We start from the raw sequence: 21,214 nt of genomic DNA, 5'->3' as shown, positions 1-21,214 counted from the left end.
CCTGTCGGGTCATGGATCGTAAAGTGTTCTTTTACAACACTGGAGAGCACTCTCAGGATAGTGTTAAAGGTATGTTGTTCCCAGGTTTCGTCATCTGCCTCCGGGTAGGCAGCGGTGACTAGGCGTCTTGCCTGAATTAGGGTATCATCTAGATTCCCGTTGAAAGTCAAACTATCCAGTTGGGATAGTGCCACCACTTTCCCGAGTGATGGGGTGATGGCTCAGATCACGATTTTCGTTAAATTCAGCCAAGCGAGCTCCGGAACGGTTTTTGGTGCTATATTAGCCGCCGCTTTGCCCAATAGTGGGAGTGTAACTGCAGTTTTTTGTTGGTCATTTTCAAACCCGATATCTAGTAAAGGTTTGATGATCGCCAGATATGTGTGAACATCGTACTGTTCGGGGTCGAACTTAGGCAATTGCACGTGCGGTTTGATTGCCATTTTTCCGGTATTTCCTGACTACCTCTCTCGCATACCCAGGTCAAGAACCACCGCTGTCCACCACTGTAATGCTAGGTGTTTTTGGTTCGGCTTCCCTTTCCTTAAGCACCTAACGTGTAGCGGAGTTTTCTTTCAAGACCAGGGCTTAGACAAATAGGAGAGAGGCAGGACACAAAAACTCCAGGCGATATCCTTACACGTGTATTACTCAATCAGACAAGGGAATCAGCAGGTGTTACAGAAACGATATTCTTGGTGATCATAAACTCTTATAACTAGATAAAGGTAGTAGTATCTCGCAGGATACTGTTTGGGAATACAGTGAAAACAATACTGGAGGCGGAATGTTCTAAATTAGTGTGGTCCAGGGCCTTTAAGCAATTGGAGATGCTAGAGCTATTTCTCACCAAGAAGGGGGGGGGGTGTAAGGCACAGGGGTCTAATTGTGATTATGGTACTATGAGATGGAGTCTAATGGTAGTGTGTTCACTTTGTTATTTTCTACTTGTAAGTTACTTTTGGTCAATTCCCGTCACTTACACCACGGACCTGGTGTTTATCTCATTACTGTATAGCAGTTCATTGTGTCCATTCTTCTTTCTAACACTTAGGTTTATCACTGTCAATTCACTATTCCACCTCGGCACTGCTCGATCACTATTATTACACAGTCACAGTCACTATGGTTCATCTGACGCCAAGGGTGTGACTGAGGGGCAACGCAGCTCTGCTACTGACGGGGCTGGGCACCACCAGGAGTCTCCGTGCTCAGGGGGCACGGGATCACGTGCAGGGGCATCTGCTCTCGTCCGGGGCTATGGGTGACGAAGGGGCCCGTACTCTCAGGGCTCGGGACAGGGGTGCGGCCCTCAGGACTGGGGCCGAACAATTGCCTGAACCGGTCGTTCGGGCTCCTGATGGAGGGGGAGGTCCTCTGCCGTCTCGGCATAGGGAGTTCCCACCTGGGCGTTCTGGGGAGGGTCTGGGGTTCCCGAGGACTGCGGTCCCCAGGGCTGGGTGGCGCCGACAGGAGGGGACTTTGGCACCAGTCTGCGTCAGGGTCCGTCAGGTGGGTCTCCTACTGAGCCACTCGTAGGGAGCAGAGGCCAGGGGAAACTACAGGGCCTCTCCAATACTTCTCTATGCCCTCTGCACTGGGGGTCAGGGAATAGGTGTCAAGCTTAGGCGACGGGGCGGTTCTTGGCCACTTCCTGCCGTAAGGCCCGTCTACTGGCCGTGGCTTCCTTGAGGTGCGGCTACAAGCTGCTAAGGCCCAGCTACTAGCTGTGACCTGAGAGGGTGAGTGTCTACTAATAAACCCAGGGACACCTTCAGAGCAGCTACAGGCCATCTGATGAAGTCAGGAGCGGCTACAGTCTGACTCCTTCAGGAGGGGTGTAGAGCAGCTACAGGCCAACTCAGGTGGAACACCTTCGGAGTGGCTACTGGCTGTTTGACAAAGGCGGGAGCGGCTACTGGCCGTCTCCTTGTTACCCTCAGAGCGGCTACAGGCCGTCTCCTTAGCGAGGGGCGAGCGGCTACCAGCCATCTCCTTGTTACCCTCAGAGTGGCTACAAGCCATCTCCTTAGCGAGAGGCTACTGGCTGTCTCAGGGGGAACGCCTTCGGAGTGGCTACAGGCCGTCTGACAAAGGTGGGAGTGGCTACAGGCCGTCTGACGAAGGTAGGAGCGGCTACTGGCCGACTCCTGCAGGAGGGGTTTGGAGCGGCTACCGGCCATCTCCAGAAAGACACCTTCAGAGCGACCACAGGTCATCTCTTGGCGAAGGCAGGAGCGACTACTGGCCATCTCCTTATTACCCTCAGGACGGCTACTGGCTGCTTCCTTAGTGAGGGGTGGGTGGCTACAGGCTGTCTCAAAGAGGAAGACACCTTCAGAGCGGCTACAGGCCGTTTCCTGACGAAGGCGAGAGCGGCTACGGGCCGTCTCCTTTGAGGTGGTGGCAGGAGCTGGATAAGCAACTCCACCCCTTAGCTGGTTGGTGAAGGCTTGCCCAGAAGGTAGTGCTGTATTCCTGCTATGGTGACGGCGGGCAGGCTCCGGGTCATAGGGATGCGCGGCCCTGGCTGACTTAGGCCAATGTCGCACCGAGTCCCGTCACGCTGCTGTTGCTCCTCCGTGGGCTCCTTGTGGGGGTGTCTGGGAGTTCATGGGGGCACTATGCTGTATTCCTTGAGGGGGTGGCTGGGTGTTCCAGGGGGCACTTTGCTGCATTTTAAGATATATATGTGGTGGTAGAGTTCACATGAAATAGATTAGTTCCGATTGTAATTCTGCAACATTAGAACAGTGAGTTTATTCTTTTTCTTTTTTTGGTATATATGAAAGTAGTTATGTAGCTTGCCTATTAGTACTTTATAGTATTTATTGATTGGAAATTAAGATACATACAAAGATACATATATACATATATATATATGTTACGCTGGGTGTTTTTAGTCCGACCTCTCGTCCTAAAGACGCCTGCGACTGAGCCGGGTCCTCTTTCTACACAGGAAGTAGAACACTTACAAAGGAACATGGCATAAAAACTCGGCAGTATACCTTAACACATCTATAGTCTCAATTCAATCTCCTTACAGTACACATACAAAGATATGCTGAATATGGAAGAGGTAAAGTGACAGAGTGACTAATACTGGTTCAACATGTCCATAGGCAACGTATTGATGTCGAAGTCAGTGTACAATTTCACTTCAATACACATATATAACGTCACAAGGGGAAGGTATGGATGTCAGAGCCAGTGCACAATTTCCATTCAATATACTGTACACATCAAGATACACTACGTATGAATAGTGTGAAGTGACAAGTTAATTAATACTAGCATACATAGCACATGGGCATGGTGTCTATACCCGAGTCAATGCACGAGGGGTTGGCATTTAGCCGGGGCGACACTGATCACTCGTTCTGTCTTTTGGACTGTCCTTAGTAGGTTAGTCTCGGGCCGCGCACTAGTACATTACCCTGGTTCCAAAGGGCTTAAGCACAAACATAGTACCTTGGATAAGCTAGAGTAGGAATCTTAGTGTATTGTTTCTGTCTCACTGTTCACATTACTGATTGTCACTTGTACTAAGTCTTTAACACGACTCTGGGAGTTAGAGGTGTTGTCACCAGATTCCTGAGGCCTGGGGTTAACGAAGATGGTGCCCGGGAGAGGGAGGGGGCCCTTCGGGAGAGCTCTCCTGTAGGAGGCATGGTACAGCTCTCGGGGGCATCACAACCCGGGCGCGTGTCTGGTCTGGGGTGCAGGGAGGCCCTTCCGTCTGGGGGCCTCGACCTGGTAAATGGCCCTCGGGACTGGGGCCAAACAGTGTCAGGAGTCGGGCCTACCACTTCTTGCTCCTGGAGGAGGGGCGACAGAGAGCGGGGCCGGAACGGTCCCGCCTTGGGGTCCACTGGCTGGCCCTGGGAGGCCTGGTGCTGTGGTTACCTTTAGGTTGGGGCGCTGTCAGGGGTTGGCTGCGGCACCTCTCCTATGGGGCGTTCGTCAGGGGCTGGCGTCTAGGGGCAGACCGTAGGGCAGAAACCCAGTCTTTGGTGACAGGACCTCGCCACCACTCCTGGAATGGCAGCACCTCCGGGGAACCACACCTGGAAGGAGAGAGAGAAGGGCATCCCACGCAGCCGAGAGGTGGTGAGCTGGTCGCGCAAGGGGCCTTCCCCTCCGGGAGAACCGTTGAGACTGCGGATGAAGGGCATACAGTGGTTGTCCCTTCCCCAGTGCGTACAGTGGCCGTCATTGCAGTTCCACAGTCTCAAAGGGTAGCAGCAGAAGGACGTACAGTGGCCGTTCCTTCCCCGATACATACAGTGGCCGTTACCGCGGTGCTGCTCCCAAAGGAGGAAGAGGCAAATGAGGGACGTACAGTGGCCGTTCCCTCCCCGGCACGTACAGTGGCCATTGCCAAGGGTCTGCCTGCCCAACAGGGAGTAACTGAGGGACGTACAGTGGCCGTTCCCTCCCCGGTACGTACAGTGGCCGTTACTGTGGTGCTACTCCCATAGGAGGAGGAGGAAGTGGATGAGGGATGTACAGTGGCCGTTGCCTCCCCGATGCATACAGTGGCAGTCGTCGCAGTTCCACTCCTTCTGCCTTTGCCTGTCGGTGTGTGCTCAATAGCTAGCACACTGAGGCGGTCTCCAGATGTGGTTGCAGCAGAAGAACGTACGGTGGCCGTTCCTTCCCCAGTACATACAGTGGCCGTTACCGTGGGGCTGCAGGGGAAAGCAACTGAGGGATGTACAGTGGCCGTTCCCTCCCCGGTACGTACAGTGGCCATTACCGTGGCGTTGCCTGGGACTGTATCTGGAGCAGTCCCACCCCAATCCTGGAGAGGGCTGTTCCGGCTGAGAAGTAGTATTGCATTCCTGCGACGTCGCAGTTGGGTAGGTTGAGGGGAAGAGGGACACAAGGTCAGGATGTCCCAGCGCCTGTCTTGCTCTGGGCCAGTCCCGCACTCACCTGGCTCGCCGTGGTGTCCTCCCGGGGTGGAGGTAGGGCTGCAGCTCTGTAGCGAGGTGGAGGGTCCAGCAGTGGAGGTGCACACACACACACATATTTATATATATGTATATATATATATATATATATATATATATATATATATATATATATATATATATATATATATATATATATATATATAGATTCCTAACATTGTCGTTTCTATTGCTGTTTGGAAATATCCTTGAGGGACAGAACACGTCATCTTTGGTGAGAGAGCAGACTAAACTAGTAAAAGACATTATAGAAGTTATAAAAGAACAGAAATGGAGGTGGGCAGGTCATGCTGCTGCTGCTGATATATATATTATCATCAGCCATTTAGTGTCCTGAACAAAGGCCTCCCCAAACCTTCTCCATGAATAGGAGCGTTCGCGCGCCTGGAGAAATGTCAGATGTCACCAATATTTTAATTTTTCAGATGGAAAAAAAATCACATGTCGGGCAATAATTGAATGCCCTTTTTCATGCATCTTACTTGTTGTAAAAATACATAAATATTCTATTTCTTCTCTTTTAAACAGTATTGTGTCAATGCAGCATGAACAAAAGTAATTATAAAAAATTATTCCACAGCGGTTGCAGCCTGGTTTATGCATGCATAAAAATATATATGTATATCTTTATCCAATAACAGAAATTAGTTATAATTTATAATAACAAATTAAACTCCCTATGAGTAATAAAACTCAATTTGAAATACCTGCCGCCACCAGACCGGCCAACCCACCACCAAACTGCCACATCACCACCACCCCAGGAGGACACCACGGAGGGCCAGGTCACCGAGAGGTCAACCCGGGGCAAGAAGGACATCGGTGCCCCCCTGCCCTGAGTCCCTCTAACCCTCAACCCCCTCGACGGAAACTACGCTGGCAGAAGACACGACCCTGCAGGCGGGACAGCACTCACCAGGTTCAGGGTGGGACTGATCCAGAGTCAGTCCCAAGCAACACCGCGGTACTGCCTCAGTGCGTACCGGGGAGGGTTCGGCCACTGTACGCCCCTCAGTTGTTTTACCCTTGTAGCGCCGCCACATCGGCCACTGCATGTGTGGGGGAAGGTTCGGTCACTGTACGCCCTTCAGCTACAGCCACCTCTGGAGAAGGCCTCGGAGTGTCAGCTATTGAGCACACTCCAACTGGCAGAAAGAGCCGCGGAGTGTCAGCTATTGAGTGTACTCCGACTGGCAGAGAGAGCCACGGAGCGTCAGCTATTGAGCGCACTCCGATTGGCAAGTGCCTTGGGGTGTCAGCTATTGAGCGCACTCCGATTGGCAAAGGCCGCAGAGTGACAGCTATTGAGCGCACTCCGACTGGCAGAGAGAGGAGGAATGGAACCGCGATATCAGCCACTGTACGTGTCGTGGAGGGTTCGGCCACTGTACGTGTCGTGGAGGGTTCGGCCACTGTACGCCTCTCATCCACTACCTCCTCCTCCTACGGGAGTACTACCTCCGGAGTGTCAGCTATTGAGCGCACACCGGTTGGAAAAGGAAGCAGGAGTGGAACCGCGATATCGGCCACTGTACGTATCGGGGAGGGTTCGGCCACTGTACGCCCCTCATCCACTACCTCTTCCTACTACGGGAGTAACACCGCCACATCGGCCACTGTACCGTATGTGTGGGGGAAGGATCGGCGACTGTACGTCCTTCTGTTACTTTTCGTGGGGCAGGCAGAACTGCGGTATCGGCCACTGTACGTGCCGGGGAGGGTGTAGCCATTGTGCGCCCCTCACCTGCCTCTTCCTCCTTTGGGAGCAGCACCGCCACATCGGCCACTGTACATGTGGGGGAAGGATCGGCCACTGTACATGTGGGGGAAGGATCGGCCACTGTACGTCCTTCAGCTGTAGGCCCCGGAGATCACAGAACCGCCACATTGGCCACTGTACGTGTGGGGGAAGGATCAGCCACTGTATGTCCTTCGTCTGTGATCTCTGAGGTCTTCCCGGAGAAGGAGGTCCCTTGTGCGGCAGGCCTTTCACCTCTCGGCTGCGTGGGACGCCCCTCTCTTACTCCCTTCATGTGTGGTTCCCCCGAGGTACCACCGGAGTGGTGGCGTGGCCCTGTGTCGGCGCTGCCGCCTACCCCTGGTCGGTCCCGGTCTCTGACGGACGCTGGAAAGAAGAGGTGCCGCAGTCTGCCCCTGACGGCGCCCTTCACTAAAGGCGACTGCAGCACCCAGGCTCCCAGACCGGGCCGGCAGGCCCCAGAGTCCAGCCACATGAGCTCTACTCCCCCACGACTCTCTGCCCAGAAGAAGAGGCGACAGGCCAGCCTCCTGCAGCTGTTCGGCCCCGGTCCAGAGTGCCGCCCTTCAGGTCAAGGCCCCCAGTCCAGAGGGCCTCCCTGCACCCCACCAACGAGGCTCTGCCACGAGGGCCTCTCAGGTCGATGCTCCCAAATGGGAGAGCCTCCCTGCACCCCTCTGACGAAGGAACCCTGGGCAGTGACACTCCTATGGGCAGTCCACTGTCTCCTTCAGGAGAGCTCCCCAGTAGAGCCCCCTCCCATGCCCAGGCGCCACTTGTGTTAAGCCCCGGGAAACAAGGGCCAGTAGTGACTTAAGTGTATCTCCTGTGTCAGAGAAAAACCACAGAGACGGGAGTGAACAGTGACAGTGAAAGAGTGAGGCCAGAATAATATTAGTAACACAGTGAATTAAAATACCCAGGCAGAACAGGAAAGACCAGTGAACCCAGACATAGAACCTGAGCACAGAGAAAAGCCAAAAGACAGTGAACAGTGTCCCCGCGAGTAAATAACTTCCTCGAGTGTCGCGGCTCGTGATATAATCCATTATAGTAATACTCACTCTCTCGACCCTTGGCCCACTCCATCCATAGTGCATCAGGTCGAGATTATTAAATACACATTTTGCCTATAGACACAATACGGGTATATTGAACTTACGATCTACCATCGAGATATAATTACAGAACTCTACCCTCTGCCTGTGCTGTGTGTGCTATATGTTATTGTGAAGTTAACTCTGTAACCCTGTCCCTATCATATCTTGTAACTCTTTGTTTGTATTGTCACAGTGTATTGAAATAAGCTAATAGATGTGTTAAGGTGTACTGCCTAGTTTTTATGCCCTGTTCCTTTGTGAGTGTTTTATTTCCGGTCCGGAAAGAGGACCCTGCTCAGTCGCGAGTGTTTTTGACGCAGAAGTCGAGCTAAAAACACCTTGCATAACACTGGTGGCCAGTGGTGGTTCTGGATCCGAATAAAGCACGGAGGAACACAAAAGGGAAACCTGCACAATGGCAGCCAAACCTCACATCCAATTGCCGAAGTTCAATACTGAACAATATGACATAGATGTTTACCTAGATATGGTAAAACCCCTCCTAGACATTGGGTTTGACACAGACAGAGAAAAAATAGCTGTCACGCTACTCAACCTGGGCAAAATAATTGCTACTGTAGCCACGAAAATCGTCCCTGAAATGACATGGGACCAATTTTTCTCACATTGTAAAGCAGGTTGTCACGCCTTCACTGGGCACAGTTGTCACCCTCTCACAACTCGACGCCCTCACCTACGACGGCTGCCTTGAAGACACGTTCGTCCAGGCTAGGCGCCTCATCAGCGCCGCCTATCCCGAGGCTACCACTGCAACACGGGATCAACACACTTTTAACACCCTGTTAAGGATCCTCGCGGGAACACTTCACCATTTACGATCCCTCAGGTGACATGGATCGTGATCTGCAACTCGTCTGACGGCCCCTCGCCGCCCGTCCCATGCGACAACCTATTCATGCAGTGAGCAAATTCCCCACCACCAAACCACAACCACCCAAGGCTAGGACACCACCCATTCAGGCCAGCCAACCCACCACGGAGCCGTCCGTCACCGTCCCCAGGGCTCATCCACAGAGAAAACGCCCCAACCCCAGGGAAAATTCCAACCTCATATCTATTAACCCCTGGGAATTTACGGCCTGCAGTCGTACCTGCCCCCTGCATAACATCAGGGAACAACTTAAGGCGAACCAATGCAGGACCTTCAATCAGGGGCGCAGGAAGGTCTCATCCCTAGAGAATGATGCTACACAGGACGACGCTCCACCCATCATCTACCCAGAACCCGGCGACGAGCAGCCCGACGAGGACGACAACCCGCAGCCGATGGATTTTTAGGTCCGCCCCCGCACCTCCCCACGGTGGCAGGGGCCACTTCACACAAGTACAGACCCCCAGTCTACAACAAAATACACCTGAACGGGGTCAAGGCTATATTACTGGTGGACACGGGAGCTGCTAGGTCATCCCTGTATTCGCACTTCTACTCCCGCCACAACTCTGCCTTCGACCCCCTTCTCCCCACCTCAGCCAATCTCGTAGACACAGGGGATGGCCCCCTGCCTATCTGTGGGGAAACTCGGGCCCTGCAGACCGAAACACACCAGAAAGCATCAACCACTCATCCCTTCATCATCTTCGACTCCACCTGTCGTGCATACGATGGCTACCTGGGGCTGGACCTCCCTCAAAAACTACACACCACCATCGACTGCCACCAGCGCCGACTCCACTTCAGTCCAGCCCCCAGACCCCCGTTGAAACAAAAACAAAAACAACCCAACATCACCACTCATCAACACAACACATACAAACCACCTCCCCCTGACAGTCATCCTCCCCAACCCATCTGCACATGCAACTCCACTCCATGGTCACCTCACACCCCACCCCGTCAATCACCACCCCTCTCTTCCACCGAACCAACTCAACCTCACTCTTCGACTTTCCCTGCCGCTAACGCCTCCACTATCACTATTCCACCCCATCACGAGGCTTGATTAGAACTAAACAGACCCTCCGGTACTTCCGTTCTCTTTTCTCCCGCCCTACCAACCGGACCCCTGTCATCGTGTTTAGTGTCCCAGACTTTCCTCCCCCCACACATCCGAACTGTCCGTATCGCTAACCTCGCCGCCACACCCCTTACCCTACCTTGAGGACTAATCGTTGGCGATATGGAAGAAGCCGAGCCTTGTACAACACTGCCCTCCACCCACCCCACTCTACCTCCTCTCCCTTCACATCTATCTACCTCCCAGACCAACAGCCTCCAATGATTACTCCTGGACTTCCAAGACCTCTTCTCATCTGGCCCTGCAGACATCGGCCACACGACCTATCTCAGTCATGAAATTCACACAACCGGACTGCCCATTCGCCAACCATCAAGCTGCAAAAACCCAAACAACGGGCAGAGGAAGACCGGCAGGTCTAGGACATGCTTGATGCCGGGGTCATCTCCAACTCAAATAGCCCCTGGTCCTCTCCCGTCATACTAGTTAGAAAAATAGACGGAACAATGCGGTTCTGTGTGGATTACCGCAAACTAAACGATGTCACCACCAAGAACGCCACGCCCCTCCCAAGAATCGACGATTCCCTCAACTCCCTACACGGCTCAACCTGGTTCTCCTACAGTCAGGTTATTGGCAAGTCCCTGTCCATCCAGGGGACAAACAGAAAACCGCTTTCTCCACCTCAAACGGAAAGTATTATGAGTTTAACGTCCTTCCCTTCGGACTCTGCAACGCCCCAGCTACATTCTCCCGCCTCATGGAGTCTGTACTAGGCGGCCTAACCTGGGAAATCTGCCTGGCATATCTCGACGACGTCATTGTTTTCAGTCGCACCTGGGCCGACCATCTACACCGCCTCAAACAAGTTTTCCTCCATATACGCCAGGCTGGACTAAAACTCAAACCCTCCAAATGCATCCTAGCCGAGCGATCCGTCTCCTTCCTAGGACACGAGATCAGAGCTGAGGGCATCTCACCTGACCCTGAAAAACTACACACAATAGCAGACATCCCCCTACCGAAAGACGTTCACGAAACCCGTGCCTTCTTAGGCCTGACTTCATATTATAGGCGTTTCGTAAAAGGCTTCGCCGATATCGCAAAGCCACTCCATGACCTGACAAAGAAAGGTGAACCATTCACATGGACTGAGGAAAGGAAAGCCGAGTTTAACAACCTTAAGTCAAAACTCATCTCAGTTCCCATCGTTGCCTTTCCAGACTACAACTTCCCTTTTCGTCTGTACACCGATGTCTCCCTCATTGCTATAGGGGCTGTTCTCACGCAAGTGCAGGACAGGCGCGAACACATCATCGCCTGCACCAGCCGAACCCTGAATCAGGCCGAACGTAATTACACGGCCACTAAACGCGAATGCCTCGGAATCATCTGGGCGCTTGACTACTTCTGGTCATACATCTCCAGCTCCCACGTGGTCATCATCACTGATCACCAATCCCTGCAGTGACTACAACAGTCCAATACTAGCAACGCCCAACTCATCCGGTGGCGAGAAGCGTTAGAAGAGTTCGATTTCGAAATATCCTATCGGCCTGTCAAACTACACACCAACACTGACGCCCTCTCCTGCCTACCCATCAATGCTGTACGCCCCAAACCAGACCTCATTCAAATGTAGCGGGATAAACAATGCCCCATCTGGATTCCCCAGCGTACATTCATTAAATTACACCAGCACAGCGATCACCTGTTCAACTCAGACAGCCATATCATCCTCGACCCGACTGCTGCCCACGATGCAATGCTGCACCTCCACGCCAACAACAGCATCCACCTCGGAACAAAGAAACTTTTATAAGTTTTCAAAAATATATATTGGACCTCTAACCCCTCCACCATCGCCAAAAGCATTGTCCAAGCATGCCGTGCCTGCACCTTGGGCAAAGACATCACCCGAACACCTGGACCAGCAGGGAAAATAATTGCACAAAAACCCTGGCAATTGCTCTCTCTCGATGTCATCGGTCCCCTCACACCTAAATCGGGGTACAAATATATCATCACCTTCGTGGACGTTTACTCTAAATTCCTCATCGCCTGCCCCGCTAAAGAACACAACGCAGTTTCAGTTGCCGATGCCCTAGTCCACCACGTCTTCTCCTATTTCGGAATCCCACAGGCCTTAGATTCAGATAACGCACCGTAATTTACAGGTAAAATCTGGGAGGAACTCACATCAATATTTGGCTATCGCATCTCCCATTCATCCCCATACTGGCCACAGAGAAACAGCATTTGTGAGAGGAGTCATAGATCCCTCCTAAATCAAGTGAGGACCAGAATCATTCAAACTGGAAATGACGACTGGCCGGCGCATGTCAAAATCGTGCAATGGGGCTTGAACACGTGCCCCAGAGAGGACGGCATCACCCCCCACGAACGAGTTTTCGGGGAATCCCCCCCTCCTCCTACCCCTCCTCCACCACCTACAACCTCCCACCACACTCTCCACCACCGACCCCCTACACCACCTCAAATGACGCCTCCAACACCTTCAAGCACAACAAGACCTGCAACCTGACACTAACCCCACAAACCCCTACAAGCTGGGAGATTCGGGCGTCGTAGCACAGCTCCCTACCCTCACCAAGACCTCCCCCCGTTTTGACAGGCCCTTCACCATCATCAAAGTCCCTAACCCCTATCAAGTCACAATTAACCATGAGGGCCAACCACGGACCTACAGGAACAGGCACGTGCGTCCCTTCCCATCCTCCAACAATGACCCTGCACTCACTCGCACGCCAAACACCACCCGCCACACACCTGCCACCGTGTCCTCTTCTAAGAATTACCCCTCAGACTCCTACTCCTACTCCTTCTCCCCACCCCCCTCCACCTCACCAATGGTCACGCCACCGCCCCTCACCCCAGCCCCTGACGCACCACCCATTTCCACCAACCCCGATCCCCCACCACCACCCATTCTACATCCCTCTCCCACGCCCACACCTCCACACCCGTCTCCTACACCGCCCATGGCACCCTCCACCCCGCCCTCTCCCGACCAATCAGCACATTTCCCAACCACCACCATCGCACCACCGCATCCTACCACCAACTCCCCTCACCCTACCCCGCGCACTACATCTGTCGCCACACCACCTTCCAGCCCACCAAGTGCGCCCACACCTCCTCTCACTCGCACCACCCACACCACCACCCCTGCCCACCCCTTACCCTCCCACCATTCTCATTACACACAACGCACCACATCCCCGCCCGTGCCCGCCACCACCCAAAATCACACCCCAACACCACCACCTGTCCAACCACCCTCATCACCCATGATCACCAGATCAGGACGCCTGTCCCGCCCACCACCTAGATATACCCCAACGCCCACATCTCCACCCCACCCTGCTCCCCATTCCCCACCACGTGCTAACCTCCCCCCAAACACCACACCCATCACCCTACCCCTCCACCAGGCAAGATGGAAACTCTCCAAATCCCAATTCCCCAAAGGAAAATGCTCCTCCCACCCAACCATCCCCCATATAAACCCCAAGATCTCCACACTCGCCAGCATACAGCTTCTACCCTTCCACCAAACACCACCACCCGAAATGAAGATCGAAAGGGTGGTGCTCTCCCGACCACCCCAGCATCAGGATACGGTCGACGCACCAGCTCCTCTGGCTCCTACGGCACACCACCAAACCATCATCCCTACACCTCACCCTCAGCCCCCACCAGGAGCCGAACCTCATCACCCACCATTGGAACAGCCTCCTCAACCACCTCACACCGGCCCACCAGACCTCTACTACCACAACATACCACCTCCAGTCACAGGGCCGTGACTTCTCCACCACGGAAGGTGGTGCAATACCTGCCGCCGCCAGACTGGCCACCCCACCCACCCCCACCCCACCACCAAACCGCCGCCTCACCATCACCCCAGGAGGACACCACGGAGGGCCGGGTCACCGAGAGGTCAACCCGGGGCAAGAAGGACATCGGTGCCTCCCTGCCCTGAGTCCCTCTAACCCTCAACCCCCTCGACGGAAACTACGCTGGCAGAAGACACGACCCTGCAGGCGGGACAGCACTCACCAGGTTCAGGGTGGGACTGATCCAGAGTCAGTCCCAAGCAACACCGCGGTATTGCCTCAGTGCGTACCAGGGAGGGTTCGGCCACTGTACGCCCCTCAGTTGTTTTACCCTTGTAGCGCTGCCACATCGGCCACTGTACGTGTGGGGGAAGGTTAGGCCACTGTGCACCCTTCAGCTACAGCCACCTCTGGAGAAGGCCTCGGAGTGTCAGCTATTGAGCGCACTCCGACTGGCAGAAAGAGCCGTGGAGTGTCAGCTATTGAGCGCACTCCGATTGGCAAGGGCCTCGGAGTGTCAGCTATTGAGCGCACTCCGATTGGCAAAGGCCGCGGAGTGACAGCTATTGAGCGCACTCCGACTGGCAGAGAGAGGAGGAGTGGAACCGCAATATTGGCCACTGTACGTGTCAGGGAGGGTTCGGCCACTGTATGCCCCTCATCCACTACCTCCTCCTACTGGGGATGAACAAGGCCAAGAGTCAGTGGGGTGAATACTACTATAACTAGACAGGGTGCGGATCGTGACACTTGATGGAGTCACTTAGTCGCGACGGCACTTATTCACAGACTTTTGATTCTTCCTCACACCCTAGACTTGGTTCACAGTTACTTGAAGGGCTTACAGTGGCCGCTCCTTCCCCTGCACGTACAGTGGCCGTACTGGCGGTGCTGCTCCCGCAGGAGGAAAAGGCAGGAGAAGGGTACACGTAGTCCGTGCCCTCTCCAGTACGTACTGAGGCCGTAGCCTTGGGTCTGCTTACCCTGGTACGTACTGCGGCCATAGCCGTGAGCCTATCTGTCCTATGAGAAGCAACTGAAGAGTGTACAGTGGCAGCTCCTTCCCCGTCATGTACAGTGGCCGTCGACGCGGTGTTGCTCCTGTAGGAGGGAAAAGCAGGAGAGGGGTGTACAGAGGCCACGCCCTCTCCAGTACGTACTGAGGCCGTAGCTGAGGGTCTGTTTGCCATGGTACGTAGTTTGGCCATAGCCGGGAGCTTATCTACCCTTAGAGAAGCAACGGAAGGGCGTACAGTGGCTGCTCCTTCCCCATCACATACAGTGGCCATCGACGCAGTGTTGCTCCCGTAGGAGAGAAAAGCAGGAGAGGGGTGCACAGAGGCCGCACTCTCTCCAGTACACACTGAGGCTGTAGCCGAGGGTCTACTTACCCTGGTGTGTACTTCGGCCGTAGCCGTAAGCCTGCCTGCCCTTTGGGAAGGAACTGAAGGGTGTACAGTGGCCGCTCCTTCCCCGTCACGTACAGTGGCCGTCGACGCGGTGTTGCTCCAATAGGAGAGAACAGCAGGAGAGGGGTGCACAGAGGCCGCGTCCTCTCCGGTACACACTGAGGCCGTAGCCGAGGGTCTACTTACCCTGGTGTGTACTTTGGCCGTAGCCTTGGGCCTTCCTGCCCTTGGGGAAGTAACTGAAGGGCGTACAGTGGCCGCTCCTTCCCCCGTCACGTACAGTGGCTGTCGACGCGGTGTCACCTGGGACTGAATCTTGTTCTGGTGACGGCTGTCCTCCTCGCAGGGTCGTTGCCTCTTTCCGCTCACCTGGTGTTGAGGTGGTTGCGGGGAAAAGGGACTCAGGACAGTAGTGTCCCGGTGACCCTCTTGTTTTGGGTCACTAGCCCCACCGTTGTGTCCTCCTGGGGTGGTGGTGTGGCAGCGGCTCGGTGGTGGGGTGAGGGGTGACGGGGTGGGTGGTCCGGCTGCTGGTATTTTACCACCCTCCGTGGTAAAGAAGTCATGGCCCCGTGACTGGAGGTGGTATGTTGTAGTGGTGGATGTCTGGTGGGCCGGGGTGAGTTGTAGGAGGCTGGTCCAGTGGAAGGTGCGGGGTTTGGCTCTCGGTGGAGGTTGAGAGTGAGTCGGAGGGAGGATGGGTGGTCGGTCCGGTGTATGAGGCGGAGAAGGTGGTGTGTCTCCTGGATCCTGACATGTGGGCGGTCGTAGGGCAGCCAGTGGATTCTGGTGATCTTCATCTCGGGTAATGGTGCTTGGTGGGGAGGCAAAAGCTGAATGCTGGAGAGTGACGGGAGATTGGTGGTTTTATGGGGGATGGGTCGGTGGGAGGAGCGTTGTACTGTGTGGCATTGGGATTTGGGAGGATTCCATCGTGCTTGGTGGAGAGGGAGGGTTATGGGGGAGGTGTCTGGGGTGTGGGTGGTTTGTGGTGGTGAATGGTGGGGTGTGTGGGTGGTGGGCGGCGGTGTTGGTGTGTATCTGGAGGATGGGCGTGAAAGATGTCCTGACCTGGTGGCGGTGGTGGTAGGGGGGGTGGTGGGGGTGGTTGGGCACGTGGTGGTGGTGAGGGCGTGCTGCCGTTGGGGGGGGGAGGCGGGTGGGGGTGTGGTGTGGCGCGTATAATGAGAATGGTCGTGAGGTAGGGGGGGTGTGGTTGGGTGGGTGGTGCTTGTGCATGGTGGGCTGGAGAATGGTGTGGTGTGTGAGGTGGTGGGTGGACAGGTGGGAGAGGGGTGAGTGGTGGGTTGCGGGGACGTGGCGGCGTTGGGCAGGGGGTGGTCTGGCTGGTGGGCTGAGGATTCGGCTGTGGGCTGCAGGGGCAGTGATGTAGGCGGTGGAGGTAGTGTAGAGGTAGGATTGCCGTGATTGAGAGCAGGGGTTTGGGGGTTAGGGTCGGTGTTGGGGGGTGGTGTGTCGGGACTGGGTGTTGTGGGAGGTGGCGTGCTCGTGGGTGAGGTGGAGGGTGGGGGTGAGAAGGAGTAAGAGTAGGAGTCTGGGGGGGTAATTCTTAGAAGACGCGGAGGGGACAGGTGCGTGGGAAGAGGTGCGGGGCATGCGGGTGTGAGTATGGTCATTGTTGGAGGGGTGGAAAGGTCGCACGTGGCGATTGCGATACATGCGTGGCTGTCCTTGGTGGTCAATGATCACCTGGTAGGGGTTAGGGACTCTGACTATTGTGAAGGGACCATCGAACCGGGGGGAGGTTTTGGTGGGGGTGGGTAGGTGTGCCACGACGACTGACTGGCTTGGTTTGTAGGGGTTGGAGTGGTTGGTGTCGGGCGTAAGGTCTTGTTGGGCTTGGAGGTGGTGGAGGAGGCGTTTGAGGTGGTGAAGGGGGTCAGTGGTGGAGGGCGGGGTGGGCGGTTGGAGGTGGTGGCGGAGGGGTAGGAGGAGCGGGGTTTCCCTGAAAACTCGCTCGTGGCGGGATATGCCGTCATCTCGTGGGCACGTGTTGAGGCCCCATTGAACAATTTTGACATGGGCAGGCCAATCGTCGATCCCTGTTTGAATGATTCGCGTCCGGACTTGGTTCATGATGGAGTGATGGCTCCTCTCGCAGACGCTGTTACCTTGGGGCCAGTATGGGGATGAGTGGGAGACATGATAACCGAATATCTTCGCCAGTTCTTCCCAGACTTTGCCAGTGAACTCTGGGGCATTATCCGAGTGTAGGGCTTGGGGAATACCAAAATAAGGGAAGACGTGGCGGGTCAGGGCGTTGGCAACCGATACAGAGTTGTGATATTTGGCGGGACATGCGATGATGAATTTCGAGTACACATCTACGAACGTGATAATGTATTTGTATCCCGCTTTAGGTGTGAGGGGGCTGACGATGTCAAGGGAAAGTAACTGCCAGGGTTTCTGAGCCGTTAGTTTTCCTGAAGGGCTGGGTGTGCGAGTGATGTCTTTCCCCAAAGCACAGGCGCGGCAGGATTGGATGATGTTTTTGGCAATGGTGGATGGGTTAGCTGTCCAATACATATCACTGAAAACTTGTAAAAGTTTCTTGGTCCCGAGGTGGATGCCATTGTTGGCGTGAAGGTGCAGCATAGCGTCATGTGCGGTGGTAGGGTCTAGGATGATGTGGCTGTTAGGATCGAACAGGTGATCGCCGTGAAGGTGGAGCTTGGCGAATGTGCTTGGCGGGATCCAGGTAGGACATTGCTTATTTTTCCACATTTGGATTAGGTCTGGTTCTGGGCAAATAGCATTGATGGGTAGGCGGGAATGGGCGTCTGCGTTAGTGTGCAACTTGCCTGGTCGGTACGATATCTCGAAATCATACTCTTCGAGTACTTCTCACCATCGCATGAGTTGGGCATTGTTGGTATTGGAGTGGCGCAACCATTGCAGGGATTGGTGGTTAGTAATGATGACTACGTGGGTGCCGGAGATATATGAACGGAAGTATTCGAGAGCCCAGATGATTCCGAGGCACCCGCATTTGATGGCCGCGTAATTCCTTTCAGCTTGATTCAGGGTGTGGCTGGCACAGGCGATTATGTGTTCGCGGTCGTGTTGTACTTGGGCAAGGACAGCCTCTATGGCTATGAGGGAAACGTCAGTGTACAGACGGAAGGGGAGGTTGTAATCTCGGAACACGACGATGGGGGCAGAGATCAACTTGGGCTTGAGGGTGTTGAATGCAGTTTTTCTCAGTTCTGTCCATATGAATGGTTCGCCCTTTTTTGTCAGGTCATGGAGGGGTTTGGAGATGTCGGCAAATCCTTTTACAAAGGGTCTGTAATATGAAGTTAGACCTAGGAAGGCCCTGGTTTCGTGTACATCGCAAGGTAGAGGGATGTCCGCAATCGCACGTAGTTTGTCGGGGTCAGGTGAGATGCCCTCGGCTTTGATCACGTGCCCTAGGAAGGAGACGGATCGTTCGGCCAGGACGCACTTTGTGGGTTTGAGTTTAAGCCCAGCCTGGCGTATGCATTGGAACACCTGTTTGAGGTGGTGGAGGTGGTCGGCCCAGGTGTGACTGAAGACTATGATGTCATCCAGGAAGGCCAGGCAGGTGTCCCAGGTCAGACCGCTCAGGACAGATTCCATGAGGTGGGAAAATGTGGCGGGGGCGTTGCAGAGTCCGAAGGGAAGGACGTTAAATTCATAGTGTTTCCCGTTTGAGGTTGAGAAGGCGGTCTTCTGTTTGTCGTCTGGGTGAACGGGGACCTGCCAGTAACCTGATTGTAGGTCTAGGGTAGAGAACCATGTTGAGCCATGCAGGGAGTCGAGGGAGTCATCGATTCTGGGTAGGGGCGTGGCGTCCTTGATGGTAACGTCGTTTACTCTGCGGTAATCGATGCAGAAGCGCATGGTTCCGTCTTTTTTTCTCACGAGTACAGGGTGAGGACCACGGGCTGGTGGAGTTGGAGATGACACCGGCACCGAGCATGTCCTGGACCTGCCAGTCTTCTTCTGCCCGCTGCTTAGGATTTTTTCGGCACGATGGTTGGTGAATGGGAGGTCCTGTCGTGTGTATCTCGTGACTGAGATAAGTAGTGTGGCTGAGGTCTGTTGGGCTGGAGGAAAAAAGGTCCTGAAAGTCCAGGAGTTTTGGTCAGAGGCTGTTGGTTTGGGAAGGGGATAGGTGTGATGGTAGGTCAGGGAGAGTGGGGTGGTTAGAAGGTGGTGTTTGGCATGGTTCGGCTTCTTTCGTGTCGCCAATGATGAGTCCTCGCGGTGGTGTTGTGGCGAGGTTTGCGATACGTATTGCCTGGGCACGGGGGGGAAGGAAGGTGGGGGACACTAAACAGGATGAGAGGGGTCTGGAGGGTAAGGAAGGTGAGAAAAGGACAGAGGTACCGGAGGGTCTGTTTAGTTCTACCCAAGCTTCGTGGTGGGGTGGAATGGTGACTGTGGAAGCGATAGTGGCGGGGAAAGATGGAAAGGGGGCCAGTAGAGGTGGAGCAGGAGATGGGGATGGAGAGTGATGGAGCGAGGTGTCGAGTGAGGTTGGGGTGGGGTTGCATGTACAGATGGGTTGGGGAAGGTGAGTGTTAGGGGGGAGCGGTGTGAGCGTGGTGTGTGGGTGGTGTTGTGTTTCTTCTATCTTTTTTTTTTTTCGTTTCGTGATTGATGCTTGTTGGGGGGGGGGGCTGGACTGAAGTGGAGGCGGCGCTGATGACAACTGATGGTTGCGTGAAGTTTTTGCAGGAGGTCCAGCCCAAGGTATCCATCATACTGACGGCATGTGGAATCAAATATGATGAAGGGGTGATTGGTGGATACTCGTTGGTGAGTGTCGGTCCGAAGGGCCCGGGTTTCCCCACGGATGGGCAGGGGGCCACCCCCACGTCTACGAGGTTGGCTGAGGTGGGGAGAAAAGGGCCGAAAGCAGAGGTGTGGCGGGAGTAGGAGTGGGAGTAGAGGCATGACCTGGCTGCTCCCGTGTCTACCAGTAGTCTAGCCTTGACCCCGTTCAGCCAAATTTTGTCATAGACTGGGGGCCTGTAGTTGTGTGAGGTGGCCCCCTGCAACCGTGGGGAGGTGCGGAGGCGGGCCTAAAAATGCATCTGCTGACTGTGGACGTGTTCGTCATGTTCCTCGTCGTCCGGTCCTGGGTAGGCTAGTGGTGGTGCGTCGTCTTCTTGGGTGTCGTCTTCTAAAGAGGAGACCTTTTTGTGCCCATGTGGAAAGATTCTGTGCCTGCTTGCCTTGAGCTGCTCTCTAATGTCGTGCAGGGGGCAGGTGTGACTGCAGGACGTGAATTCCCAGGGATTAATTGTGATGAGGTTGCCTTGATCCCTGGGGTTGGGGCGTTTCTTCTGCGGGTGGGCCCTGGGCACAGTAGGAGGCAGCTCCGTGGGAGGTTGGTGAGGCAGCGGCTTTGGTTTTGGTGGGGGGGGGGGTCTTGGTTGTAGGGAATTTGCTCACCGCGTGGATAGGTTGTGGCATGGGACGGGTGGCGAGGAGACGTCGGACGAGTTGTAGGTCCTGATCCATGTTCCCTAAGGGATCATAGGTGGTGAAATGCTCCCTGACTGTGCTAGGGAGAATCCTCAGCAGGGCATTGAAAGTGTGTAGATCCCAAGTATTTGTGGTTGCCTCGGGATAAGCAGCGCTGACGAGGCGCCAGGCCTGGACGAAGGTGTCGTCTAGGTTACTGTCATAGGTGAGGACGTTGAGTTGAGAGAGAGCAACAACTCTGCCCATAGAAGGCATGAAAGCCTGCCTCACAATGTATGAGAATTGGTCGCATGTCAATTTTGGGACAATTTTTGGTGTGACAGTGGGGATTATTTTGCCCAGGTTAGGTAATTTGACGGCTATCTTTTCTCTGTCGGCGTCGAACCCTATGTCTAAGAGGGGTTTAACCATATCCGAGTACACATCAATGTCACATTGCTCTGGGTTGAATTTCGGCAATTGGATGTGAGGTTTGGCTGCCACTGTGCAAGTTTTTCCTTTATCATTCCTCCATGCTTTATTCGGATCTAGAACCACCGCTGGCCACCAGTGTTATGCTGGGTGTTTTTAGGCCGACTTCTCATCCTAAGAACACCAACGACTGAGTGGGGTCATCTTTCTGGACCGGAAGTAAAGCACCCACAAAGGAACAAGAC

The sequence above is a fragment of the Coenobita brevimanus genome, chromosome 65 (genome assembly GCF_032717465.1).
Source record: "Coenobita brevimanus isolate Jiangsu-jjx chromosome 65, ASM3271746v2, whole genome shotgun sequence".
Lineage (NCBI taxonomy): Eukaryota > Metazoa > Arthropoda > Malacostraca > Decapoda > Coenobitidae > Coenobita > Coenobita brevimanus.
Note: the sequence above shows the minus strand (reverse complement) of the source record.